Genomic DNA, 26,665 nt, shown 5'->3' with positions numbered 1-26,665 from the left:
GCTATACCTCCTGGTTGCAGTGCTCTCTGGCCATGTGACACATTGAGCAGCACTTTTTCACTCTTCCAAAATTATGTCAGTAGATACAATCCAGATCTTAGCAGAGAAACATGGAAATTAATATAATTTTCTGCTGGAGTTAGAAACCCTCTGTTCTGTGGGAGCTTGCAGAATTGTTTCAGCTTTTTGATTATAATACTACTGATTATGTATCTGAATTTCCTGACTTTCTGGATAAAGTAGTGAGGCACAGATGAGGTTATTACTTTTCATTTCAATGGGTAGAGGCCATCTGTATGAGTTTTATTTGGGCAAACGGCTGAGTCTGCACTTCAGTCACAGCAAGCTGAGGCAGTACTACAGATTATGGGCAGAGTGGCTGGAAAGCTGCCTGATGGTGAATGACTTGGAGATGCTTGTCCCCTGTCAGATGTGTTCCTAGGTGGCCAAGAAGGTCAGTGACATCCTGGCCTGGGTCAGCAATAGTGTGGCCAGCAGGACCAGGGCAGTGATTGTCCCTCTGTACTCGGCACTGGTGAGGCCTCACCTCAAATCCTGTGTCCAGTTCTGGCTCCTCACTACAAGAAGGACATTGAGGTGCTGGAGTGTGTCCAGAGAAGGGCAGTGAGGTTGATGAAGGGTGTGGAGCACAAGTCCTGTGAGGAGCATCTGGGGAAGCTGAGGGTGTTTAGCCTAGAGAAAAGGAGACTTAAGGTGAAATCTTATCACTCTCTACAGATGCCTGAAAGGAAATTGTTGTGAGGGTGGGGGTTGGTCTCTTCTCTCAGGCAACCAGTGACAGGAAAAGAAAAAATAGCCTCAGGTTTTGCCATGAGAGGTTTGGTTGGGTATTAGAAAAAAATTCTTCACTGGAAGGGTTTAAGCATTGGAACAGGCTCCCCAGGGAAGTGGTGGAGTCACTATCTCTAGAAATATTTTAAAACCAGGTAGATTTAGTGTTATTGGTTTAGCAGTCATTATGGTATTTGGTCAAAGGTTGGAGTTGAGACCAGCTTTTATGGTTGTATGATTTCTATACTGCTAGAATTTCAATTTCTGCTCAGTGACAAATTTGACTCTTCTGTGTATCATTATCTTAATACAGCCACCTGTGGTGTATCTATATAGAATCAGTGAAGGTTCTTTCTATCTCTATTTACTCTGGACCTACAAAGAAAGATTGATGGATAACATTCTCATTTTGATGTTAAGTAGGAACTTTCCAAGTAGGACCAATTTATTTGGTCTGGTGATGCAAAAGAAAATCTGAAAGTGTTTGGAATATTAGGAATTGAAAAGGGAAATGCAGTCATGCAATCTTTGTCATTTGAAACTTCCAAATCTTCCAAACTTCCTATCCTGGTAGAGCAAGAAAAATCATCAGGTTATTAGCAGATAGTAGAACTAGAAGACCTTTTTAGATTCAAGACAACTTTGCCATAAGCACAGACAACTCAGAGACTTCTTGATATTCTGATACAAAAATGTTTGATCCAGTAAATAAGGGACCATTCTCAAATATTTATTGGAAAAAAAATCTTAAATTATGAGAGCTATGGTCTTTGCATAGGAAAAAAAGCAAGATATCCTGACTGGGATAGACTGTTAAATTACTATGTTGGCCTTTTGCAGGTCTGTTGATTCTTTTTCTACACTGCTTAGCCATCTTTGCAGTAGACAGGCTTTTATTTAGCTAGTCACAAGGTTTACTTGAGGTTAAGCACCTTGTTCAGAGATGGTGCTTTGTATCTTACACTGTTGTACCATGTAATTTCACAGAGTAGCTTATGTTCCACTCTCCAGGCAGTTGAACATCATCTCTGCTTCTCACCCTAGGGAATGACTAGTTCATTGGCCATGTCATGCAATCATATCACAAAAACCTTGGGGACTGTCAATGTTTAATCTGCCCTTAATGAAGCTTGCCAGATCAGCTTACGCTATTTGTCACTATTTTTTTGGCCTGGCTGCCAGAGCCTTGGCAATGATTTGTACTTCTAAAACAAAGAAATAGGCAGGCCTGCAGTTGTAAGTGTTAACTAAAATTGAAATCCATGAGAAACCCAGGCAGAAATCCACCTTTGATCTGTTTCCTGTGTGTTTTAGGCTAGATGAAAACAGTTTAGTTTTAATCCCCATAATGACTATTCCTTGGCTGAACTCAGGCAAGATCCATGCAGGGACTGAGGCCAGATGCAGGGCCTGCCTACTCTCTGGGGTAGACTAGAGTTCAGGAACCCTCAATCTGGAAGAGTTACAACGGAGTGAAGGCTTGTGCACAGCACAAAGGCTTGTTAGTGGCCATGCACAGAGCCAGATTGTGTGATTGTGCACTGAACTCCCTGGCATTTCTGTTTTATGAGTCACTATGCAGATCCCTGCCAGCTCAGGTGGCCCTGCACCCACATTTGTAGACATGGCCTTTAATACCTAATGGCTACCTTAAATACTTCAGGCAGGAATGTCAGCCTTCAAAAGCTGCCTTGTAACCCAGGTGTCTGGAGATGCTAAGCAGCAGCAAGGGCTGAGCAGCTGGGCATCTCCATCATACTTGAGCACAGAAGACACTGTGCCTGTCCTCTCTGAAGCATAGTGTGCAGAGCTCAGAAAGCACCTGCTGAAGCCCAGCAAAACAGCTCCTGCCGTCGGGGGCACAGAAACCTGATTCTGTGCCTAATGAGCAGCCAATTACGAGGCAGAGACTGGACTTTCAAGGTTAGTGCCTTAAACAGCAGCCTGACTACGGGCTACATAGTGGGCTTTGTTCTCTCCCGCATTCCCTTTGCTATTTGCTAACAGCAAGGCAGCAGCTTCAGGAGGATTCCGAAGTTACAATAATCTAAAAAGATACAATTAAATAAGGGAATGTTGGTTATGCTTTTATCTGGCTGCTAAGAGATTTGAGCCCAAATCTGTAATTTTTCTGCATATGGTAATTGGCTCTCATCTCTTCCCCAGTCAGCTTTTTTAAGAAAGGGAACTTAAGAGAATGCGTATGTATGAATTCCAGTTGGAGATGGGCATTTTCCTGCAGTCCAGATGAGGATACCAAGTTCATGGAGAGAATTTAATATCTCACCATTCACAGTAGCTAAGTTAGACAGCTCTGTGCTAACGTGCTGGCTTTTGTGGGTGTCATTCCTGTGGATTGCTTAAGCACAGAAATCTTGGCAGGAGGAACTGCAGACTGCAAGGCACCTTGTGGTTAGGAGCTGACACCCCTGCCTGTGCCTCTTTGTGAATCTGTCTCTTCCTTTATTTACTGCTAAGATTTATTTTCTTCATCCAAAGCATGTTAATTTAATTAGATGGGGAATAGGACTTTTTCACTATAATAGGACCATGAGAGAGAAGAGACTGTAGTATCAAAAGCAATGCAAATCTGATGAGCAGTCAATGCCCTAGAAATATAAGTAACCTGTCTATGTAAAAGCCTGGTATGGAGTTAACTGAGGCAGTGCAGCAACAGATTTCCTTTGGAATAAGTGATGTAATATTGTACAAAGGGTTTCTATTGACACTTCTATCTCTGACCAAAGTTATATATAATATTGTGTTGTGATGTAATGGCATGGGAAAAGATGTGGAAAACATAATAAATACTGATGGAATGGGCGAAAGACCTTTTAAATAACCACTGAAAATCTGCCTTTCTCAGCTGTATGGTAGACTGTAGAGTTGCTACCATGTTCCATGAGGTGTGCCAAACAATGTGCAGATCATAACAACTCAATTATATTTTTTTCTGAATCTGTTTGCTGAGAGGCCATTTTTGCAGATCTTGGGCTGTCAAGAGAAGCTTGAACTCCTAGAGTGAGCTAACTCCCTGCTGGAAGGAAACCAACAGCAAGTTCACAGGTTACAGCTGCATCTTTTTGTGCCTGAGTCCTGCTATGAATGCAGATCTTTCTTTTGTTAGTCTAACTGCCTTCTCAGCTGTATCTCAGCCAGGTCCCTTACAGCACGATTGGAGTTTGAGCTAAGAAGTGTAAGTGCTGCAAATTAACTTACTGGAAGCACACTGGCACTAGTGAAATGTCCACTCCTGAGCTGTGTGTCCTTGCTTAGCCTGAGGAAGCCACAAGTGTCCATGGGTTGGATACTCACAGACTATGTAGATAAAGGAGAGGATTCCAAGTTCATGCTGCTTCCACAATGAGCTGGGTAGATGTTACTTAGCTCAGACCAGAAGTCATGTAACCATGTTGGCTTTCACTGTGCTGTGCTTTTCTGTGTTGGAAGAGTAGGCACAGCTATGAAAAGTAGTTGAGCCTTCTCATTCTATGTCAGTTGTTTCCTGCTTTTTAAAAAAAAAGCTGTTAGATTCATTGCTTTACCTTGCTTTACCTCATTCTCAATTTGTATCTGTTGCTGTCTTTGTGCAATGTACTCTTTGAAGTTCAATGTTTTACTTAGCAAAGTATCAGAACTACATGAGTTTAAGTGACAGCTCAGCTCTTTCTAATCGGCTTAAGGAATCTTTTCATTTTATTGCTTTTCTTTTTGAATATATTGACTTTCCTAAAGCCACTAAATATATGTTTCACTAGACATTGTCTAATTATTCTTTAATTTTGTATATAAGATTAATTCAGAAATGGATGTAGATGTTTTGTTTAAAATATATTCCATTTTTTGTAATTTTAGAAAGGAAAAGATTGATTATAATGCTTTGTGGTTATATGTCCTGTGGGTAGAACATGAGAGCCCTGAGGTTTAAAAGTCAAATGTCAGAGAGGCCTGACTCCTGTGTAATGCTTGTCTAGGAATGTGATACTTGATAAATCCTAAAATTTTCAGTCATGTAAGTTTTGTATCCTGCTGATGCTGAACTTCCTCAAACCCATTTGAAGAAAACACAATGCATCAAATCTTCATTTTTCTGTGTAAAGGAGAGAGAATGTTTAAGACTTTCATATCTTTGTACAACCCTTAAGTTTCACAGACAAAAATGTGTGTTTGTGTGCACAGCCTCTGGTAAAATACTGCTCTGTGATTGTCAGAGTAAATCTCCTCTATAGGACAGTTTGGGTGTTCAATGCAGTTTATGGAGCAGTTTTCTTCTTTAATTTAAAAGTCCAGGGACTTTTGCCCATTGCAGTGAAACTTCTTTGAAGGATTTTATATTACGATATGTCCAATTACTTGTGGCACCAGCAAGTTTTTTGTGAAACCCTGGTCTTGAACACCTGTTTCAAGAAGCCACATCCCAAACAACACTTCACCTTCAGGCAGTATGAGTCTCTTTTGTAAAAGTATGTCCACCACATAAGAAAGGTAGATGCTGTGGGCTTTGAAGCAATGCTTCATGCCTGCTTTGTCACACCTGGAGAGACCCCTTTGCACTGCAGAATGTTGGAGAATCTTGCTTAAGTTTTGGGGAAATGTTCTGTAGGCCAGATGCTCTCTCTTGTTCATCTTCTGAATAGGAGGAGAGAAGAAAAATCAGACTTCCATGTATATTAATGTGGTTCATGCTAATAACAGTTGCTGGGTTGACAGGTCAGGAGAGATATCAATCCACTGAGTCACAATACAGATATCTCTGAGGTAGGATTCGAGCAAAGTTTCCCCAACAGTATTGTTCAAACTGAAATCACCAATTTTGTCTTGAGTTAAACAGGTAGTTTTGCCTTCTTAACCATTTGACTTTTGATTTGTATAACCAGGATAAGGGTTATCTCCAAGGGTGGCTGCAGATAGAGGAAAGATGGGAGATATCTACCTAATCTGTTTCACAAAACATCTGTGATGTTTTGACCCCCTACCTGGGGTCACAAAGCATCTGTGATGTGACTACCACTTCATGTCATTCCCAGCCAGGCAGGTTTTCAGTTGCTGACTTAGAAAACTGACCCTGCCCAGCCCCATTGCTGGGGCCCTAACATCCCTGTCCCTGATGTTATCTGACAGACCTGCCCTGCCCTCCCCACCAGGCTGTGTGTCTCTGAGCTGAAAGTCATATAAACAGCAGTGTGCCTTCTCTATTTCTGCTCTATTGCACGCTACGCCTCACTGACTCACACAGCTCCTTTCAGGCACTTCCTTGAGTTTTGACGTAGCATGATTTCATAGTGTAGGGTAAGTGACTTAGAAGTCGATCTTTCAGTTTTGAGTGGGGTAGATGTAAGCAGTATTTGGGCTTACATCATGAGGTCCTGGTTGCTGGAAGAATAAACAGAGAGAGAAAATTTCAACTCTGCAAGATGCAATATTGATTGCTGCACTGAGCCATGATGTCAAGTATATACTTCCCTTCCTCCTTGCTTCCCACAAGTGCTAAATAATAGACCTTGTTTACTGGCATTTGCAAATTATTTTGTCTTTGTGACTGATGCAATGACGTGCCCCCTATACTCTCATTTAATTTGTAACACCATTTGGATTTTTTTTAATCCTACATTTCTAATACAATTTTTAAATAACTATATTTCCTGCCCCCCAGACAAAACAGCTCTAATTTTATAATGAGAATTTCAGGGTTAGATTATTTTTAAAAAGAATCTAGGCCATATACATTATGTAAGGTTACCATAGTAACAGTTTCTCCGAGGGGAAAACCGACTGTCCGTAGTTTCCACAGAAACCACTCCCTGCTGAGAAGGTGCCTCCAAGGGAAGTGAAAGGAATATAAATGAGAGAGAGAGAGAGACGCGCACAGATGTCATATGACCTCTGCGGCATCCCTGAACTGTTGCAGATTCAACCGAGCGTTTCTGGGTTTGTTTGCAGTTTGTTGTTTTTGACTGCATGTGTGGCACCTTCTCTTGTCATGTAAAGTCTGGCTGCCCTTCCCTCGAGTGGAACTGGTTTTACAGCTGGAGGTACGGCGATGCTCCACCTTGGCAGTGAACTGACCACAGCAGATCCTAAAATCCACTGCTCTAGGAACCGCTGTGCGTGGGAGAATTTAAATGGTAAAAGAGAATTTCCCCTCTTTTTTATGAACTTTTTTTTTTTTTTTTTTTTTGATTGAAAGAATTCAGCAAAGACAGGTATGGAAATGCTTCCTTCCAGAGAGAAACAGGAGAGAAGGGAAGCTCAACTAATTTGTCAGTTAATTGTTTTGTTCTTTTGGGGTACAAGCATACACTGCTAGGAAAAATGTATTCTTAAAGGAATTTAAAAGCCTCAAGTCCTAGGATTTATTAACTGATTAAAAAAAAAAAAAAAAGAAAGGTGAAATGTCTTTAATGTACTTTAATATCACTGAGGCAAGTATGGATTAACATTTCTGAAATCCTTTTGCACTTATTTTTTTCACAAACAGCTTCATTTATTTTATTTTTTTTTCAAGGGCAATAAAACTGTGACATTCATTCAAGGCTTAGTGCAGCCATAACTACAGATTAACGCTCTGGCTACTTCATCCTGTCATCTCTCTGCTGCTTTCTGGGGAAAGCAGGCTGACATGGTTATTAAATCTGGCAGCTGTGTTGTATGCACATGGGAAGCAAGTAGAGCACAGCATATAGAAAATGAGTAGCTTTCAGATAGCAGCCTTCAATTCACTGCTGCAAGACTTGAAAGGCAGTCTAAAAAGCTCATTCTCTTCTTTGTAATCACCAGTCGCTGGATCAGTGCGCAAATATCACAAATACAGTTGCAAATGTAAGTATTCCTTGCCTGTGTGGTGCTTTCAGATTGCTAATTAAGGTTTCTACCTTAGTCTTCTGCTTGAAAAAGCAGAGAGATGAAAGCTGAAAACATCCTGACAGGGGAAGCTTCTCTGCAGTATTGTTCTGGCTTTCAGTGGAAGAGCTGCTGAGGGAAAGGGATGCTTGAAAGCTTTCTAGAACAAATAGTTTGCAGTTGTGTTTGTTGATTTTGGGGATGTCTGCTTGCCATTTTTCTGTGAGGGGAGAAGTCCAGCAAATGCGGGAGGTACTTATAGAGAGATGTTTTTCTACTTAGGTTAGATATACAGCAAGAAAGATACTTCAGTAGTAATTGATGGTTTGTGAGCACGTAGAAGAAAAATTTTCTATGGTATTTTTCACCTGGAATCTTTTTTTAAAAAATCCATAAATGCAGACCTGAACTTCTCTTTAGGAAGCTCAACAGTACCTTATTATCAGAAGCACAAATAAATAGTCATCATAAGGGGCACCAGTAAGTCTGCATCTGACCTGATAAGAACCATGAACATAGCACGGTGAGCAATGCATGTTTTTCACCCATCTCATTCTGTCTGTATATGAAATGATCTTTATCTGCTACAGTGGCATCAAGACAGGATAGTAAGGTGATTGGGAAGCAGTGGAGCTGAAGGTTTCTCAGTGTTGTGGTGATACTGTAAGGAAAAAAATGGATACTTGTCAGTGTATTTTTGGTCTCATAGCACTGAAGAAACAGTATGTTGGTTTTTATTCTCCTTTCTAATTCAAAACTTCTGTATTGCTGTTGTCTTATCAAGTTTATGGCTAATGAATTCTTACTGTGCTGTGAATGAAAACTGCTTCTCGAAAACAGCTTGTGATCAGTACCAAGTATAAATGTCAGATAACTACACAAGAAATGCAGGCTGTAGCCAGTTTGTTTCAATTGCTATGTTGTGTTTCTTGCTTTATTTACAGGTTTGTTATTTCTTGGGGACCAGTGGTACTGTCAGCTTTTCATGAGCCATGTGAAAATGTCACTTGCACAGTTAACAGGTGACTGCCATTAAGTGACTAGGGAGAGAATATATGTGTAGTTTGCTGCAACAGAGGACTAAACATATTCATGGTATAACCCCTAATGATGCTGTAACACAGGTATTTGGTGAATGTTGTGTTTATAAGCTGCTTTTGAAATACTTTGGCCTCATCTTAGAGATGTATATGTATAAATACCTTACTGTAGCAAGTAAAAGCTGATTTTGAAGTTTCCTTCCTCATGTCTCCTTTTTCCCCCATAGACATAAATTCATAGCTTCCCTGAAACTTAGCTGTGAAAATGGTCATATTTGATGACAGCTGTGGAGCTAAGCTTCCCAAGCCTCAGTGGCAGCCAGCCAGCTGCTGAGACAAGTGGTGACCTTTCAGGACAATGTTGCTCACAAAAATGTCAAACTATTAAAATGGCAGGCATCAAATGCCATGTTACGTGGGGAAGGGTACTCATCTGGCAGGATTTCAGCTGAAGACAGTTAATCCACTGCTTCTTTGGATTATACATTGAAAGCCCCTGCCTAAGTCTCTCAGATATAAAGAAATTATTGATATGTGTCCTGAATAATTTCAGAAGTTCTTCTGGAAGATTTGAGACACAGATTAAAAATTTCAGAGGTATTTTATTTAAAATCTGCTCAGACATCTTCCTGATAGATATCCCCAAAAGAAGGTTTTGGCCTTTAATTTTGCTCTTTACATCATATACCAGTTTTCCTCCCAAATCTCTTATCCAGAATGTAAATGATCCTGATGAAGCTTAAGCAAGGTTCATTGATGTGCACAGGATGCTGAAATTCTGATAGCATGTGCACTGACTTTTTAGGCATATGTTCACTGAATATTTAACAATCCCCTGCAGTTCTGGTGCTGCAGCCCTGAGCTGAAATCTCATTTGCTATTATATGCATCGTTGCTTTGTAACTTTCTCTGAAGGCACTGAGGTGTGAGCATTCCCGTGCTCGCTGGTGTGTCAGATTCTCAGATACCTTTACCTCTGGTAACAGATCAGGGACACTGATAGGGTGCCTCGTTGATTTCAGCCCTGCTGCATAAATATTTCTGGGAGGTGTGAAACTGCCTGATGCTTTACCTTGGCCTGTGGGAAAGGCAGGCAGTGTGCATGGCTGATCAGGGTACAAAGTCGTTCACCTTGCAGTTGACCTCTCTTGGAGAGTAGGAAGGGGAACACCAGTAACTGCACCAGACCAGTCTTGTCCAGCCGGTTTGCAGCTGGCCACAGTTCAAGAGAATTTTCAATATTCTCCTTGCAAAGCACAGGGTGAGCTGCCAACATGGATAACCCCTGCAAAGCATTAAATATTTTGATTTAATAGTGCCAAATCCATTGCTACTAACCAAGATGCTGAAAAGGTAAATAGTTTCTTCCAGTATTTCTTTCCTTTCTTCCTTCCCTTTCAAGGTAGAAGTTCTGTGTCATTCCAAGTTTTTTTTCTCTTACTACAAGCAAGCAGCTTTTTCTAATTTTGTTTTAGTGTTCTCTTCTACTCATAGAGGACGTGTTTCCTCCCCCTTCTGCTCTTTAAAACTGGGTACACTACATTCCATGATCACCTTGTCTCTACTGTAGTTATAGGAAAGGATATGTATCCATGTTCGTCTTTTCTTTCCAGTTAGTATTCTGTGATCCCTCCTCATTTCTCCTAATTCCCTACAAGAAGAATTCCAAGGAAAATGAACTAGGTAAGGACAAATTCCCATAAATATCTTACAATAATTAATCTCTCCTCCTTCCCTCCCTTTCTCCTTTTCCTTGGCTTTAACATTTTATCTTCTTTCACACAAATGTTTATGTTATTTCAGAATTACTAAGTTGTAAAAGTCTGTTAGGAAGAACAACATTATGCTCATCCAGTAGAGGAGTAAAATGGTAACTGAGGCATCAGTTAATGTAACTTAACATAGCTCAGATACCTAGGCTGAGTTTTGGATTTTGATTTTCAAATTACAAACCACATGTTGGCCCAGTCTATTTAATCATCTGATAATGTTAAAGAAAAACATAAATAGGGATGCTGCTATTTTCTTTGAGCTTTGCTTGAAGAAAAAATCTGAGAAAAATAACTGCAGCAGAGGTAATTTTGTTTAAATTAAATTATGCAGTATTTGGTTGCTTCCTAAGAACTGTGCAGTGTCAGATTGATTCAGTGCATTTCATTAAACATCTGTCAGTATACCTTATATGAAATTCTGACTTGATCAATGGCATTATCATTTTATTCTGCATTTATATTATTACTCTTTGCTATTTCTGTAGCATCTAGGAATACTCTTTTTTATTACTGAGCTAGGTATTGTACAGAAACAGAAGGTAATCCTTGCCCCCAGACTGCTTACAAGCTCTATTACAAATAAATCAAAATCTTCTTTGCACTCACTACTTTTCTTGTTTGGCTCTTTATATGAATTCAGAACACAGATGTTGGCACTGTGTTATCTGAACTGGTCTTCAGGATACCAGAATTTGCTCAGACATGGGCTTGACATTGCATGTAATTAAAATTAGGGAATGACTTACACTTACTGTGACCCTTTTAAAAGCTGTCATATTGGTTCACTTAAAGTATCTCCCTTAGGCTGCTAGTGTTTAGGCATTAAGTTAATGAATTATATTAATTGAAATTAACTCAACTGTCCAAAACATGGCTGGAATTACAAAATATTTCTGGACCACCAACAAAGATTTCCCTTAAAATTGTCAAGATACTATTGCCATTACTAAGTTAATAAGATTCATTATAAACTTAATTGCTAAGATAATAATATTCATTATTTAATGAATTATGTTTACTTTTGATTATTTACAAAATCTAAATTTCAATGTTGATTATTCACATGAAATAGCAGCAACATGACACATGACCATCACACACTAATTGACTCATGGACAACATATTGTGATTTGGGGTGGACAGTGAGGATCACAATATGGGTGAGATTAGAGTCTCACAGATGAGAATCTTCATCTGCATTTTATGTAAGACAAGTTTCCCCCATCACTCTGGTCCTTATCCATCTTACTGGTAGATTTCAGGAGCAGTCACACATCTGTCATCCTCTTTTCTGCTACCTTTTGTTTGAATGATACAGTGTAAGGTACACAGTAGTTTTTATACTCATAAACTAGGATTAAACTGCCATTTGAAATCAGTCAGGGCAACTCTCTAGTTCACAAAGCCCCATTATAATACACTGTTCCATGCTGAAGGTATTTTATGTGTTCAATTTGTACACTCCTCAGATCATATTTCACAAAGCAAGGCTGTAGCATGTGAATACAAGCTATAACTTAACTGAGCGATGTAATCAACATATCTGAGCCAAAAGGCATATTTATTCTTTCTGGAAATGTATATCACACAAACCACTTTGATTTCTAAGAGCCATTTTTATTTTGAAGTGATAAACTAGTTGTATATGCAGGAATAAATAATCTAAGTATTCCAGAGGGCCAAATCACAGTTGAAAAGATGTTGTACCTTGAATTTCCTAGCATTTTTAAATTTCGCTTTGAAATTATAATTTATGATATCTCTTTTTGCATTGACACCACAATTTGTATCATTTTAGTAACATGTTAAAAATGAAATTTAAATTTATTCTGACAGTGTCACTGTTGTTCCTTCCATAAAGGAATTGAAAGGATCTACACAAATGCAAGCTAACAAACATGAAGGGCTGTTGTACTCCTCAAGTGACTTTTTTTTTTTTTATACAGAGAATGACTAATAAAAGTCTGAAAGATTATTTGCAAGCATGCAATTAATCATAAATCCAGCTTGATCTGGAAGGATGAAACAGTAGTATATCAATCTGGTTAGCTAGTACTTCAAAAGGATTTTGCAGAACTCATTAGGCCAGGAATATTAAGATGGGTGCCTCTTTTTTATGAGACAATAATGTGATTCCCAAAGGGATAAGCTAGAAGGTCAAAGACAAAACAGTTTATCCCCAAGAATGGTATAGATTACTGTTAAGAACATTCTGAAATCTTCTCCCATCATTCATTTATTTCAAAGCATTCCTAAAAGTAATGACCTAATTTTAAAGACAGTAAATCAGAAATAACCAAATTACTAAAGTTTGTTTGTCTTTTAGGAACATGGGTCATTTTAATTTAAAGGCTTCACTACTTTTGAGTCCCTTTTACCTGTCTAGGGAAGCAATCAAAAAGTGTTAAATACCCTTTCTGTTCTGTTTCCCCCCACTCTTCAATTCAGTGGGAATTCACTCCCACAAGGGCCCTTTTTAAGAAAGTAGAGAGTATTGAGCTACCTCTGTTGAATACCTTGTAATGAACCAGCTTCTGTTCTTATTTGGAAATAGGTTCACTGAAATAAGTGATTTTGGTAGAATGCAGAAAAGTAGATGCTGCTGGATGTCGTGGCTAGGTTTTTGAAAGAGGAAGTTGACATCAACTCCCTTGGCATTCTGAGTGTTGCCCTACTGACATACCTGAAATCCATAGGTTGCCATCGTTTTGTTAGTGTATGTCTGGCCCTCAGGTTTTTAATTAGTTTGTAGTAATTGCTATTTAAAGATCAGGGTAATTGTTATGTAAAAGTAAAGCAACGAGGCTGAAAATGTATTAAAGAATTAGATAACTAACAGCCAAATTATTTTAGTATGTTTGGAGTTCCTAGGACAATATACTTAGTAACCTTGGGCCAAGACATAGCCATGCTAAAAGTGAACGCAACTCACTGCATATTCCCATGGCAAAATTTTACCATAAATGGGCTTCCAACCATCAGTGTCCCTTCTAGGTGGAATGGCCAAAGTACTCTTTTTCTCTATAAAATGAATAGTGTGTGCTTTAAAATGAGAAATGGAGACTTTGTTCAGCTTTTCTTTTGTTTTCAGGAACATGTTGAGAGTTAACATAGTGAAGCTTGTAACATAGATGCCAATGTATAATGCTTATCATTAATAACATGCTATGACATCAGATGTCTTCTAGGAATTAATTATTATTGATGAGAAAAGTAATTATTTTCACTGTAATTATCAGGAGATGTGATTATTTGCTTTGGTTCTGACCTTGATTGTTCATGTACTGAAATAATAATTGCAGTTAATTACTTCTTTTCCATAAATGTTCACAGCTTGTTGAGCATCAGAGAGTGTAGGCAGAGGAGGACCACCATGTAAAACACTTCTGTTTCTGGGGAAGTATGAGTTTTTCCTTTTGGGGCAACAAAAGGCCTCACCATTGGCTTACAGTAATGCATTTTTTAAATAGTTCTGTCCTTGAAATGTTTACTGAAAGGTTTTCTTTGTTTTATTCTTGAAGATGTGGAGGCAGACACATCTGAGTGCAAGAGCTATGGAGAGCAGAAAGAAAAAATCTCTTTCTGATGTTCCTTGATCCTCAGCCAGCTAACTCTAGGAGAAACCAGAACTGATGTTATGATTTATGGAGCTGGGAAAAAAAAGCTTAGATCCTCGAGCAGCAAAGACCCCACACTACTCTGACCCTATCACCTGGAAAGTATTTTCCTGTAAATATTCTTCCCTTCTGTTTGTCACTGAGGAAAGCTTGACTGTTGTCAGAGCAGCAGGTGGTACATCATCACTATGTAATCTGTGCTTATGATAATCTATCTAAATAAAGGTGTTAATTGAGTGCCTTTATAAAGAAATCCCTTCAGCTGATTGCTTTTATCAGGTATGGGGATTAAAAGTAGGTATAAGGCTGCCTATCACACTGTCAGGGCAATTCCCTAGGTCAGTGGGTCACTGTCTCTTCACAGGACTATTTGTCAGTGGGTATGTGTACATACCATAGTCCATAGCACTTTGTTTATCTACTGATTCACAACAGATGCTCAAATCGCACAACTTCCATGAAGGAAGAATTGACAAAGAGTGCAGCTGGGGTGAGGATGGTACAAGAAACTCCATCCATCATTCTCCAAAAGGCACAATGAATGGCTTAATTGTTGCTGCTAACAATTGTTAGCCATTTTATTTGCTAGAGCCAAAGTATGATCCCACTAAGAGCCAGCTTGGGGAAATACAGTGACAGGGCAGTCTCTTTGTTATGTTCACTTGGCATCATTCACTGATTAGATTCCACTGGCTTTATCTGGACCAAGACCTTCTACTATTGCTCACCTGCAAAGCACGCTGCTTGACCACAGTGAGGTCTTGAGCTGACTCCCATAGTTGCAATTAGGAAGGAATAGTGAGGAAATAGTACAATATGCAATAAAACCAGCATATTTCATACTGGGGAGACTTTGTGGGACAGTGTGTCTTCTGAAAGAGCTACCCATGGCAATATTTCTCCTCACACCAGAGTTTGCTTCAGTGCCTTGTGAGTTTAGTCTTTCATTGAACTAGATTGGATGTGTGTGGTTTAATATGTTCCTCTGTTGCAAGGCTTGTATTTAAGGGATGCTACAGAAGCACTAGGGAAAGACAGAAAGCAGTCTGCCAGTACCACTAAAAAATTCATCTCCTAAGTGAATATGCACTGGGTCACAGTGAGGTTAATGTGCATATTCATGTACTGTTTAAAAAGTCAGTGTCTGGATTAAAGCCTTTCCCTCTTGTTTAGTATCCAGGCTGCTACTGAAAAGGTGAGGATTTTCATAGTTCTCAAATAAACACACCTGAATTTTTGTCATGAAAAGCAATCTGATTTTTCTTAATCTTGTTCTCAAAAACAACTCAATTATTTTGGCTGATTTTTTTTTTTTAATGAGGCAAACGTCTAGCATGAAAAATTTCACACTATCTAGTAAAAGCTGTAAATCTCTTAACAGCTGAAATAGGGTAACTTAATGAAGAAATATAAATTTACCATACTTATAAATTATAGTATTAAAATGCACAATTAACAACAAAATTCTGCTTTGGACAAACACCATGGTATTCAGTACCTCTGTGTAGCAAGGAGGTTGCTAAGTATAAATGTAACAAGATTTTTTAGAAAAACACCCCAAATGGTAATTTATTCTGTTGAGGATGATATTAAATTTCTCCATGGGTTCTTCCCCTTCTCAAAAGTGATATTGGAACTTGCTGTGGAGTATGAAGTTACTGTGGATGAGGAAAGAAATGAAAGGAAAAAAGACTGGACCATCTTCAGTTTAATTTTTTGAAATGTTACTGAAAATTTTAACTTTTTCCCTCATTCACAAGTTAAACAGATTTTGGACTCTGCAGAATATTTGCTTTTCAGAGCACATGTGACCTGTTATTCTCTACTGTGGACATCAATGTTCTTGAATCCTCTGGAATATCAAGGGGCTCGCATGTGTTTGGTTTTAGGTATCATCATATCTATGGATGCCAGTGGGATAAATTCAAGATAAGCTTCCTTTCTGGCTAACTTGTAGTTTTTTTATGTCTTTCACCTGACCTTAAAATGATCAAGAAATACAACTTTAAAATAACTGCATGAATCTGAGCAATTTTTGAATTTTAGCAATTACATTGCAATAATCATTGCCTCCTTCTGTGAGGTCTTTCTCAGCTTGTGCTTGAGTCGGAAAGCAACCAAGAGCAAACAACAATCCTTTCAATGCAGGAAGCCTCCTTTAAATCTGCCCCATTGCTGACCTTGACAAGCACACAGAAAAGCACAAGTGAATGCACACAAAGTTTCAAGATCTGCTGCTCATCCAGACCCTGGGTTCTACGCAGTATTACCTCACACAGATTTTGTCCCTTTCATGCAGAATAGAATCACAGTGTGTGAGCTATAATTTAATCCATGTTGTAGCCTGGGTCAACACAAAGGCCTTGGTGGAGCACTCTGTTGCAGCTGGGCAGCTCTGGCTGTTTTAACAGAATCAGGTGATCCTTGCTCAAGGAATGAGGCAGAATAGAGCAATAAGAAGAATGAATGCTGGAAAAAGTGGCCCTCTTTTTCATAAAAACCTTGTTAAATAGGAAAAAAAAACCCCAGACTGACATGGAACTGATTTCATATTACTATAAAAATACCATAGTGATGCTGTATGCAAATTGTAGAGATTATAATTTAATTTCATGCTACATATCTTCAGGAAACCCTTACTAATTTGGATAGCATTGGCATTACATTTGTATATACATTTTTATTTATTTGCTTGAGATAAAATATACAATATCGCCATGCTTCTTTGCTGGCTAGGTAATATTTCAAAAGATATTAAGTTTCTTCTCCCCAATTAACATTTGCAAGTAACGTATCTAAAATTTTTTGTTTTCAATTTTTTAAAATATGTATTTTGGTTGATTTAATACTCACATTGAATAAATAATTAAATTATATGTCCTTTATACTTTCATATTAATTACAAGTATGTTCTTATATAGATTTCTCCGTTTTATTTTACAGTTGCTATATAAGCATACAATCTCATATAAATACTTTCTTATAGAGAATTTGTTTTAAGTATGTGTAGAACTCATAAGAAAATATGTATTCCTGAAGAGTTTTAGCATTCCATGAATTCAATTTCTTTTCAAATCAGTGAGCAGATATTGACCAGAACTCCATCCTTTCAGTATACATTAGTTTTGTAGGTTTGCTTGAATTTTGTAGACCATACAGAAATTTTGTGGTAGGTGCTATCACTCTGAAGTGAGCCATTTATCTATGGACTTATTTGTTGTTGTTCTTGCCTTTTATTAGAACCTTTGTATGCTCAGTCTGCTGATTTTGTCTATTACCCATTCTTACCCAGTTTCTTATATATGTGACTGACTGAAGAATTATTTTAGGATTATTTGATCCCCAGTTCCATTTTCTTAGGCTGCTGTAAAATGGCACAGCATAATTAAATTCAGACATGTGTGTGGTTTGGCTCTGATTACATGACAGGTTTAGGTTTTTTGCTACTTGGATCAAGGGGACTTTTATATTTTAATTGAGTTCTCCTGCATGGCTAAGGTTTGTAGTGTCTTTAATATTAAGATCTTCTTTTCCTCTCCTGCTGCTCAGAATACCTTTATAACAGAGCTTTGCTTGAGAACTAGTTTCCCCCCTATTTTTTAGGGGGGAATAGGTAGTCACAAGGAACTTGACTTGAGTGCACCTGGAATTCATTAAAATTTCTCTTACTTGTCTGTTATATGAGGATACAGAAAACTTGGACTGTTGTGTTTGCTGGCAGGCTTATACAGGACACACCACCATCTCTTTGGATTTCTTTGTTCAAATGAATGATTCTGACCTTTGTTGTGCCTCTGCAGTTTCAAGCAGTTAAATTATTTTGGTGTTTCTGCATGCTTGGTAACTGACACGCTTTGTGTAGGCTTGCTGGGTAGAAAGGGGACGTAGAAGTAAGTTTGGTATAGTGGGTTTTTTTGGTATCCCACACTTATTTAGCAAGAAGGCATAAAATGCATCAGTAGTGTCATTCAAGGAGAGGTAAACTCCTGATTCACACTGAGAGAGGGGAGGGACAAGTCACATCTGCACCATTGGGCACAGGCCAGTCTGGCTGTTATTCAGGGGGTGTGTATGTGTGAAGGGAGTTAATTCCTTTTAGTTCCTGGATAAATCCATGGCTGACCTCATTGATGTGACAGTGAAATCAGCAGGAGTTCTCATATGCTTGACAGAAAGGCATGTATTAAAGTGCTTTCTTTGAACCAAGGTCACTGCATCACTAATCTGAGCATTTTTCCTGTGATGGGCAAATCCCTCTTGGTCTCTGAGCATCCTTTGCTCTAGTTGATGCAGGAATTTGGTTCTGTGCCAAGGAAACAAGTGGAATATTTACTGCTGAGCTCACGATGAATAGGTTTTCTTATGGGAGCAGGAACCACAGCTATCTGGAAGGCAGTCTTCTAATTAATGCTGTCTGTTTGTTGTATAACAGCAAGGTCTTAACAAAAGAGTTCTTTTGGATTTTTCCCTTGGGTTCTGTCTGAGCGAGAACATAGCCCACAGAGGGGTGAGAAACTGAAGAGGCAATATTTTCCTTGTGACAAAGGCCATACCTAATAAGGAATTTGTCAGTTCCAAAGAAACCAGTGGAAATGTTTATACTGGTATATAGGAAAGCATTCCTTGGAGACAAGTCATCTTGTAATTCGAAATTAAGAGGGATGCGTGTGCTGCTGGGTCTGTGGCTCTTTTTTGGCTCTTTGTCAACATACCTGACACTCTGAACATAGATCTGCTCCAAAGCCAAAGCATCTGCCCTTCTGGAATATTTTTTGGACCCTAAACCTAATCAGAGATAAGGGGTGTTTCAGCATGGTTTGCAAAACCCTTCTAGAAGTGTATGAATCGCCCCATAACAACAATGGAATTTAAATGTTGTGCCTAGATTAATTCACAGAATTTAATTGAAAAATGCTTGCAGTGTTGTATAGCAAGGCTTAAAGTAGCTTATAGCTAGCTTGGATGTAGAAGCTAGTTATGGCAGCATGATGCCCAAGACGAGCTAATTTGCCTAGCTTTTTGACTAAGTTTTCTCCTGCTTTACCAGCACATACATTAGACAGATATTTCAGAGGTAGCTTTGATACTTCTTGCTACCTTGCTGGCACAGTTCCATCTAGAAAAACCTTAAGGCTCAAAAATTCTGACTACCAAATTCCAGGTGAGATGAGAACTGAGGCCATTGGTCTACAAATAAGGTAGAGCACAACTGAATGGGGAATGAAAGGCATGTGCAAAGAGTAGCTTGTACTTGAAAGGCCTCCTCTGAACTCTGTGGCAATTGAGGCCTATCAAACATCTCTCACTAGGAAATGGGACACAGGGAAGCTAGGGAGAAAACTTCCTTAGATGGACTTTAAACTTGTAGGTTTACTGTGCTCTACAGGGCCAAAGTTAATCTTTACCCACAGTGCATGCATTTTTGGAGGTGCACCTCTTTTTATTAGTGCATTTGTATTGTGTTTGAAATGAATGACCTTTGAGGTGGTAGGAAATTAAAAAAAAATTATTTGGACAAAGTAGCCATCCTGTTTATTTGCTTTCAAAGGATATACTTTTTAAGTCAGTAGTGAAAATAAAACCAGTTTGTAAGTCTGAAATGTCTTCAGTGAGAGCTTCAAAGAACTGTAAATGTGTCCACACAGAACTTCTGTGAAATAGGTAAGACATAATATTACCACATTACAAAGAGATATAAAAAATGAAATCACTATTGCAGATCTAAATAGAACACCAGCGATAGTCATGACAGCTGTTGATATACATCAGCTGTATAACCCTTGCTTCTTTCCACACAGCTCCTAATGCTATAATTGTATTTTTAGTTAAAGTTACAATTTGATAATACTCTGCTGCTTTTCCACTCCTGTGAAGCAGAGAAGCAGGTCTCTTGGTTCAGTGTGGTGTTATTTACACTATTAAGTTGCGGCAGGTATCTCTGTTTGATCTGATCCTTGGTGTAGCATTACTGATGAGGTTGAAGGAGCTATTTTGTCTTGAAGACAGTCAGATTCTGGATGGAAAGCTGGCACATTAGGAGAAGATTCCAGCAAGCACAGAAAGGAGTAGTTGTAAGCCTGACCTTTCTGTGTAGGGAGCCATGAAAAGAGATGCTGACAGCAGTTGTTCCACTTAAGCTACTTGGAGCCTAGGGATAGGTCCTATAGTCTATGTGGCCTCCAGGGGTTAGACACATCCCCAGAATCTCTTTTGGCATTTGCTACACATCAGGAGGCACCACCAAAGGGTTAAATAGTTCCACAGTGTGTCACTTGCTCTCTAATTAGGAAGTGGTCCAAGAGCTCAAAGTTCAAAATGCACATGGTCTGAGCTGGGACTAAGCCCAAGTTCCCACTGACTGCAGTCTCATGTGTTAGTGTGGTGCATCTGCGCACGATCTCTTCTCCTTCCCGTTTGTGCCATTTGCTTTCCTTTTTAACAGGAAAGAGACATTTCAGCTACCCAGTTTCACTTTTGTCACTATCTGAAGTCTTCCATTACTTGAGCTGGTATGTTTTCTGGGAATAACTTGTAACCCCCTTTATAACTGAAAGCAGGCCAGTAAAACATGACAATAATCTCACTCCGCTCTATTCTGCAGCATCTGTGGCTTCTGCTGGAGAACTAGGGCAGGTCTCCTCCCAGCAGCAATGTAGGCACAAACTGGACAGCCTGAGCCTCAGGGAGCCTGAGGTTCCTTGTTCGTCCCAAAGGGAGATACAAAGAACAGGCAAAGTAGCATCCAGCTGAGCTTGTTTTGAGAAGAAATGGCAGAGTGAGGGTGGGCAGAGTGAGTGACACCACAAAATAGTAAAAGAAAAAAAAAAAAAACAGTTTTGGAAAGCAAACAGTAAATAATAGAAGCCAGATGCATGGGTGGTAATATGAAAGGGACAAAGTCAAAAAGGCACCCATGGAGTCTGCAGTTGAGGGAGTGGCAAAGTTCTGCTGAATAGAATCATAGAATATGCTGAGCTGGAAGGGAATCGTCAGCTTTTGGGATCTTGTGTTTAAGAATGGCATGGGTTTGGGGCTCATGGTTTTAAGTTTCACCCCAGGATAGATGGAAGCTTCTTGGGAGGATGACAGCCATCTTCTGCATATGAAAAAAAAGGTGGTGATTCTGGTCTCTACCTTTTCCCCCTCTCTATATTCAGCCACATGCTTACTGTTTCCCACCACTGGCGCTTTGGGTGATTAACACAGCAGGGATAGTCAGGCAGATCATTAACCTGTCTGAAAGACATATCCAGCAAGACAAATTTGGGCTGTGAGCTTTCACACTGTTCCTGCAACACATGTGAGAGAGACACAGGCCTATGCAGCAGGAATGGCAGTAAAGAGAGAGGGATAACCTTTCTGATAAAAGCAAGTTATTAAATCAGCTTGGCCATCACATTAGCTGGTGCCTGGGTTAGTATTGTTGGCAGTGCTGGTAACATTTTTCCTGTGTCATGCCAGGATTAAGGGTAAAGAGGCAGCTTCATCCTTGGCATAATGCTATGATTGGAGTCACAGAAGTTGTACCCAGGGTGACTTTGTCTAAAGTGTGCCATTTCAACAAAGTCCACTAAATCAGCTCATTCTTGCTCTTTCTTTTGTTTCTTTATTTGTGGCTACACTGAATTAGCATATTAAATAAATTTCCATGGGAATCAGAAACGCAATAGCTAGCTTGCTTTCTCTTGTTCATCTACAAACAGTCTTTTCACAGCAGTCTTTTCACAATTTCATGTACAGTGTTTGGGCACTTGATCCATATCCATCAAGGGCTTTTCATGCGTATCCTGTTCCATAAAAAAAATCTAACAGCATAAGGTGCATAACATGCAGTTTATAGCTGATGGTAGAAGATTTGTAGCACATACATTTTATATACACTGCTGAAACATCTCTCTTTCTGGAGTGACTTTTCACCTATTAATTGTTTCTCCTACTCTAACTCTGATACATTATTTCTATATTTTGTGACATGTAGATTGTAGAAGAGAAAGAAAAATAGGTAATTTGATTTCATCAAGCAGGGCATTCTCTGCATAGAAGACAAGATAACAAAAGAGAGCTTTGTAAGGAGGAGAGAAATCTGAAAAGCCAGGCCTTGTGATGAAGAGATATGAGTGGATCGGTAAGAAAGGAGAAATTCTGAAAAGGCCTTAAGCTCAAGACATGAAAGCATGGCTTTCATGGAGGTGCAGGCAATGTGGCTGTGGTATGGAACAAAAGATTACCTCAGTTGCTGAATTTTTAGTGGAAAGCAATGCAGGTGCATTAGGAATAAGTTCCAGGCTCAGTAATCAAAATAATTAAAGTAATCATATACTGTGATCACATGGTGGACCTGGGCAGAGATTACAGGTTTAAAATACTGGAAAAGAGCTCTGGTAAAATAATGGTGTTGGTGTGGGTAGCACAGACTGAGTAAGAAATCCGGGCAAAAGTAGAGGCAGTGTATGTTGTGTCCCTGGGCGGCAGCTGATGGAGCTGTGCAATTGCATCAGAATCTGAGATGTCATTGAAGAACGTGTCTGGTACGTATCACTGTGAAGAAAAACTTGCAAATGTGACCTGAGCGCGTTGCGATGCGGCGCTTTGTGCCAGAACTCTCGTGCAGCCCGTCAGCAGAAGCCGGAGAGCGCCCATCCGTCTGAACGAGGTGCTAACTCCAGCATCTGCTTCTGCAGCGGGTTCAACTCTTTATCAAAGCAGAGAGGGAGAGAAACGACTCGTGCCAAGACTGCACGGAATGTAGTGTGATTGCACTGCTTTAATTTCACCCCAGAAAAGGATCTTAAAATTAAAAGCTGTCAGGGCATTTAATACAATATGCCTAAAACACAGAGTGAAATATGGGACTGGAGAAAAGCATAAGGTTGAAAAATACAAATGGATGTTCGTAAATCACTAACATAAAGTGGTACAGGAGCCTGCACAAGCAAATAGTAAAAACTGGATAGAATCTAACGAGAAGTAGGGTGCCTTTGGGAGTGCGAGAGAGGGAGGAGTAGATGCTGAGAGAAGAAATAATCAGAAAGGTCAGAGTGATACAGGGACCTGACCTGTTCAGAACTACTTAAGGGTTAAATGACTAGAAAAGAATTAAATGAAGAAAACGTTATGTGCTATGTATATGCACCAGTATCCTGTTATTCTAGACATTAGCAAACAGATGTAGAAACTTTGTCCTTGGCTATGTATTTTACTCTGATAAGCTTCCTTTACTCTGATAAGCTTCCTGATGATATGTAAAGAATGCATACTCAGCAGATGGACTGTGGTCAGTTGAATAGGCCATATATCATGAAAGGAGGAAAAGATGGGGCCCAGAGCACAGAAAAACTACCACGCATGCTTGAAATAAAAGTTCAACTAGCGGACAGAGTGATGAAGACTATGGACGACCACCAGAGGACCCCTGACGACCACCGAAGACCACCCAAAAATGCAACTACGCTTGCGCATCCTTATCTCGGAATAATCATGAATATGTAAATAATTTTCAGGACTTGTAATGAATATGCATGTTTTAGTAAGATAAATCACAGCTTTCTTAGCTGCACGGTGCACATGTTAGGAGGAGAGATCCCCCATGTGCCCAGCGCTGCAATAAAGAATATCTGCTGCCCGGATTGCTTCCGTCTTTGATTCAATTTGGCGAGCCAGGCAGGAGGACTCTCTGCTCGGCCGCGGGACCCGCTGGGAACAGGACTCCCTAGGGTACCCCCGGGATCTTCCCGGAGGGGCTCCTCGCCTCATTCGGATCACCGCGGGAGCAGACAAGAACTCCGTTCGCCCCGGCGGCACAGGTATCCTTTATTTTTATTTGTTTGGGACCGGTCATTTGGTTAAGCTCCCCGCAGGGGGTAGCGTTTGTTATACGATCGTATTTGGTTTTGGTTAAGCTCCCCGCAGGGGGTAGCGTTTGTTATACGATCGTATTTGGTTTTGGTTAAGCTCCCCGCAGGGGGTAGCGTTTGTTATACGATCGTATTTGGTTTTGGATAAGCTCCCCGCAGGGGGTAGCGTTTGTTATATGATCGTATTTGGTTTTGAATAAGCTCCCCGCGGAGTTTGTGTTTGTTATACGATCGTATTTGGTTTTGGTCTACTACTTTGGTATATTAAGACATACGCTTCTGAGTTAATGGTTTGGGAACTGTTTAACACGTACTGGGTTTGGTTGCTCATTTTTGGAATTATTCTGATTGTTGTTGGAATTTTGTGTTGCTGTAAAAAGTGTCCTGTTTGGTGCATAGTATAATGGGTGGACGACAGAGCGGGGGAATCGTGAAGAAGAGCCCTTTGGGTTGTATTTTAATGCATTGGAAAGAAGTAGGTGGGACTCCTGGAGGGACAGTGAATAAGAAAACATTAATTAAATATTGTAACCAGTGGTGGCCTTTGTATAAGTTAGAAGAGGGTGAGAAGTGGCCGTTCAATGGAACTTTGCAATATAATACTTTGTTGCAGTTAATGTTGTTTTTAAGGCGGGAAAGAAAGTGGGATGAAGTGGGATATGCGGATATGTTTTTCACTTTGCGGAATCACCCTGAATGGCAGAAGGAATGTGGGATAAACGTAGCACCCCAAGATCCTTTGGTGTTAGCTATGGAAAAGGAACAGAGAAAGAATGGGACTAGGTTAAAACGGTGTTGTTCGGCTTGCAGTATAGGGCAAAGGTGTGTAAAACTTAAAGAAACAGAGGAAAGAATAGAAGATTATAGTTCTCCACCCCAACCCCCTTCTCCCCCGGAAACCCCTCCCCCCCCTAGATCCCGACCTTCTACCTCATCAGATGAATCAGATAAAAGTAATCGCATAGAAAAATCTGGTGAGGCTGTCCCTGGAAAAATGAACTTTTCTCCCATCACAGCTCGAACTCGGAGTAAAATGGGGCCGATAATTCAAGCCCCGTTAAGGCAAGCGATGGGAGCAACAGGACCCACCAGAATTAAGATTCCCTTTTCTATGAATGACTTGGATGTTTGGCGAGAAGTAGTAAAGGGATACCGGGATGATCCGGAAGGGGTGGCAAAACGATTTGAATTAATAGTTAAAAATCAGGATCCAGATTGGAAAGATATAGATTTGATGTTGGATGCCTTAACTGAAACAGAAAAACAATTAATAATTAAAAGTGCTCGTACACAAGTACAAATTCAAATCACGGCAGGAACCCTTCAGGGTACGGTCGAAACCCACGTCCCTAGAGATGACCCTAATTGGGACCCAAATGACGACCAAGATTACAGGCTACTTAAAAGATACCAAGAATGGATTAAGATTGGTATCGGGACGGCCGTACCGAAGGCAGTAAATTGGTCAAATTTATATGAAATCAAGCAAAACTCGGCAGAAACTCCTACGGAGTTTCTTGACAAATTACGGACTGCTATGAGAAAATATACCACCCTAGATCCCGCTTCTGATACAGGCAGACAACAGCTAGTTTCCTTATTTTTAGGACAGTCATCAGAAGACATAAGGAGAAAACTCCAAAAGCTGAAAGAACCTGATATTAGGGATTTAGAAAAGCTGCTAGAAGAAGCCTGGAAGATATATAGAAACCGAGAAGAGCAGGGCAAGTATAAAATGGGACAGGTAATTGCGGAAGCCACGGTGGCTGCATTGGAAAAGCAGAAAAGTGGAACTCAAAATAATAAAGAAAAGAGGCAGCGCCCAACCTTACAGTCAAATCAGTGTGCATACTGTAAGGAGATAGGGCACTGGAAAGGGGAATGTCCTAAGTTGACAAGAAAGCCCCCTTTGTTAGCCCAGATGGGCTCAGACCAGTGAAGGGGACCGGGGGACACCACCCTAGCGGATCCCCTGGTTAAAATTGAGCTAGGGAAAGAAAAGAAAGAAATAGATTTCCTTGTTGATACCGGGGCTTCCTATTCGGTACTGAACCAACAATTAATGCCGAAAGACAAAGATTTTATCACTGTAATTGGAGCTACAGGACAAAAGGAAAAAGCTTATTTCCTTAAACCACTTAATTATCGGCTTGGAAAACAAATTGGAATTCACAGGTTTCTATATTTACCAAATTCCCCAAAGCCCTTGCTAGGGCGAGATTTGCTAGAACAACTTGAGGCAAAAATTGTTTTTCAAAAAGGGAAAATTGAATTTCAAATTCAAGAAGAACAATTAGTGGAAGTTTTGAGTCTAGCCTTAATACAAACTCAAAGCCATTCTGAAATACCTAGAGAGGTTTTGGACCCGGTATATCCAGGAGTTTGGGCTAGTAAAGTTCCGGGGAAAGCCAAAAATGCAAGCCCTGTCGTAATCAAGTTGAAACCAGGAGTAAAGCCGGTAAGAATTAAACAATATCCCTTAAGGCTAGAAGACAGGGAAGGAATCAAAAATATTATTAATCGATTTCTGCAATACAAATTGCTAACGGAATGCGAATCAGAATACAACACTCCGATTTTACCCGTTAAAAAGGCAGATGGAAAAAGTTATAGATTAGTACAAGACCTAAGGGCAATTAATAAAATAGTTGAAGACATCCACCCGGTTGTAGCCAACCCATACACACTATTAACTAAATTGAGAGATACCTTACATTGGTTTACTGTACTGGATCTCAAAGATGCCTTCT

The 26,665-nt window shown here is 39.7% G+C and overlaps 1 protein-coding gene across 8 annotated transcripts in view; it reads left to right on the top strand.

Annotated features, from left to right (window-relative positions):
* Window positions 1-6,577: 6,577 nt before the first annotated feature.
* The window catches only part of TRIM2 (tripartite motif containing 2), a 96,601-nt gene continuing 76,513 nt past the window's right edge, over window positions 6,578-26,665 (top strand). For 3 of the 8 annotated variants that reach the window (XM_021530176.3, XM_021530189.3, XM_021530175.3), the window contains exon 1: window positions 6,578-6,917. The gene's annotated coding sequence lies outside the window, so the exon portion shown is untranslated. Of the gene's footprint in view, window positions 6,918-7,297; window positions 7,612-8,096; window positions 8,156-26,665 lie in introns of those variants that run through there. The other 5 variants (XM_021530178.3, XM_021530177.3, XM_021530188.3 and 2 more) reach the window with 4 other exon arrangements.

The sequence above is a fragment of the Lonchura striata genome, chromosome 4 (genome assembly GCF_046129695.1).
Source record: "Lonchura striata isolate bLonStr1 chromosome 4, bLonStr1.mat, whole genome shotgun sequence".
In the NCBI taxonomy this organism is placed as follows: domain Eukaryota; kingdom Metazoa; phylum Chordata; class Aves; order Passeriformes; family Estrildidae; genus Lonchura; species Lonchura striata.
Note: the sequence above shows the minus strand (reverse complement) of the source record. Positions and strands in the feature narration are given on the sequence as shown.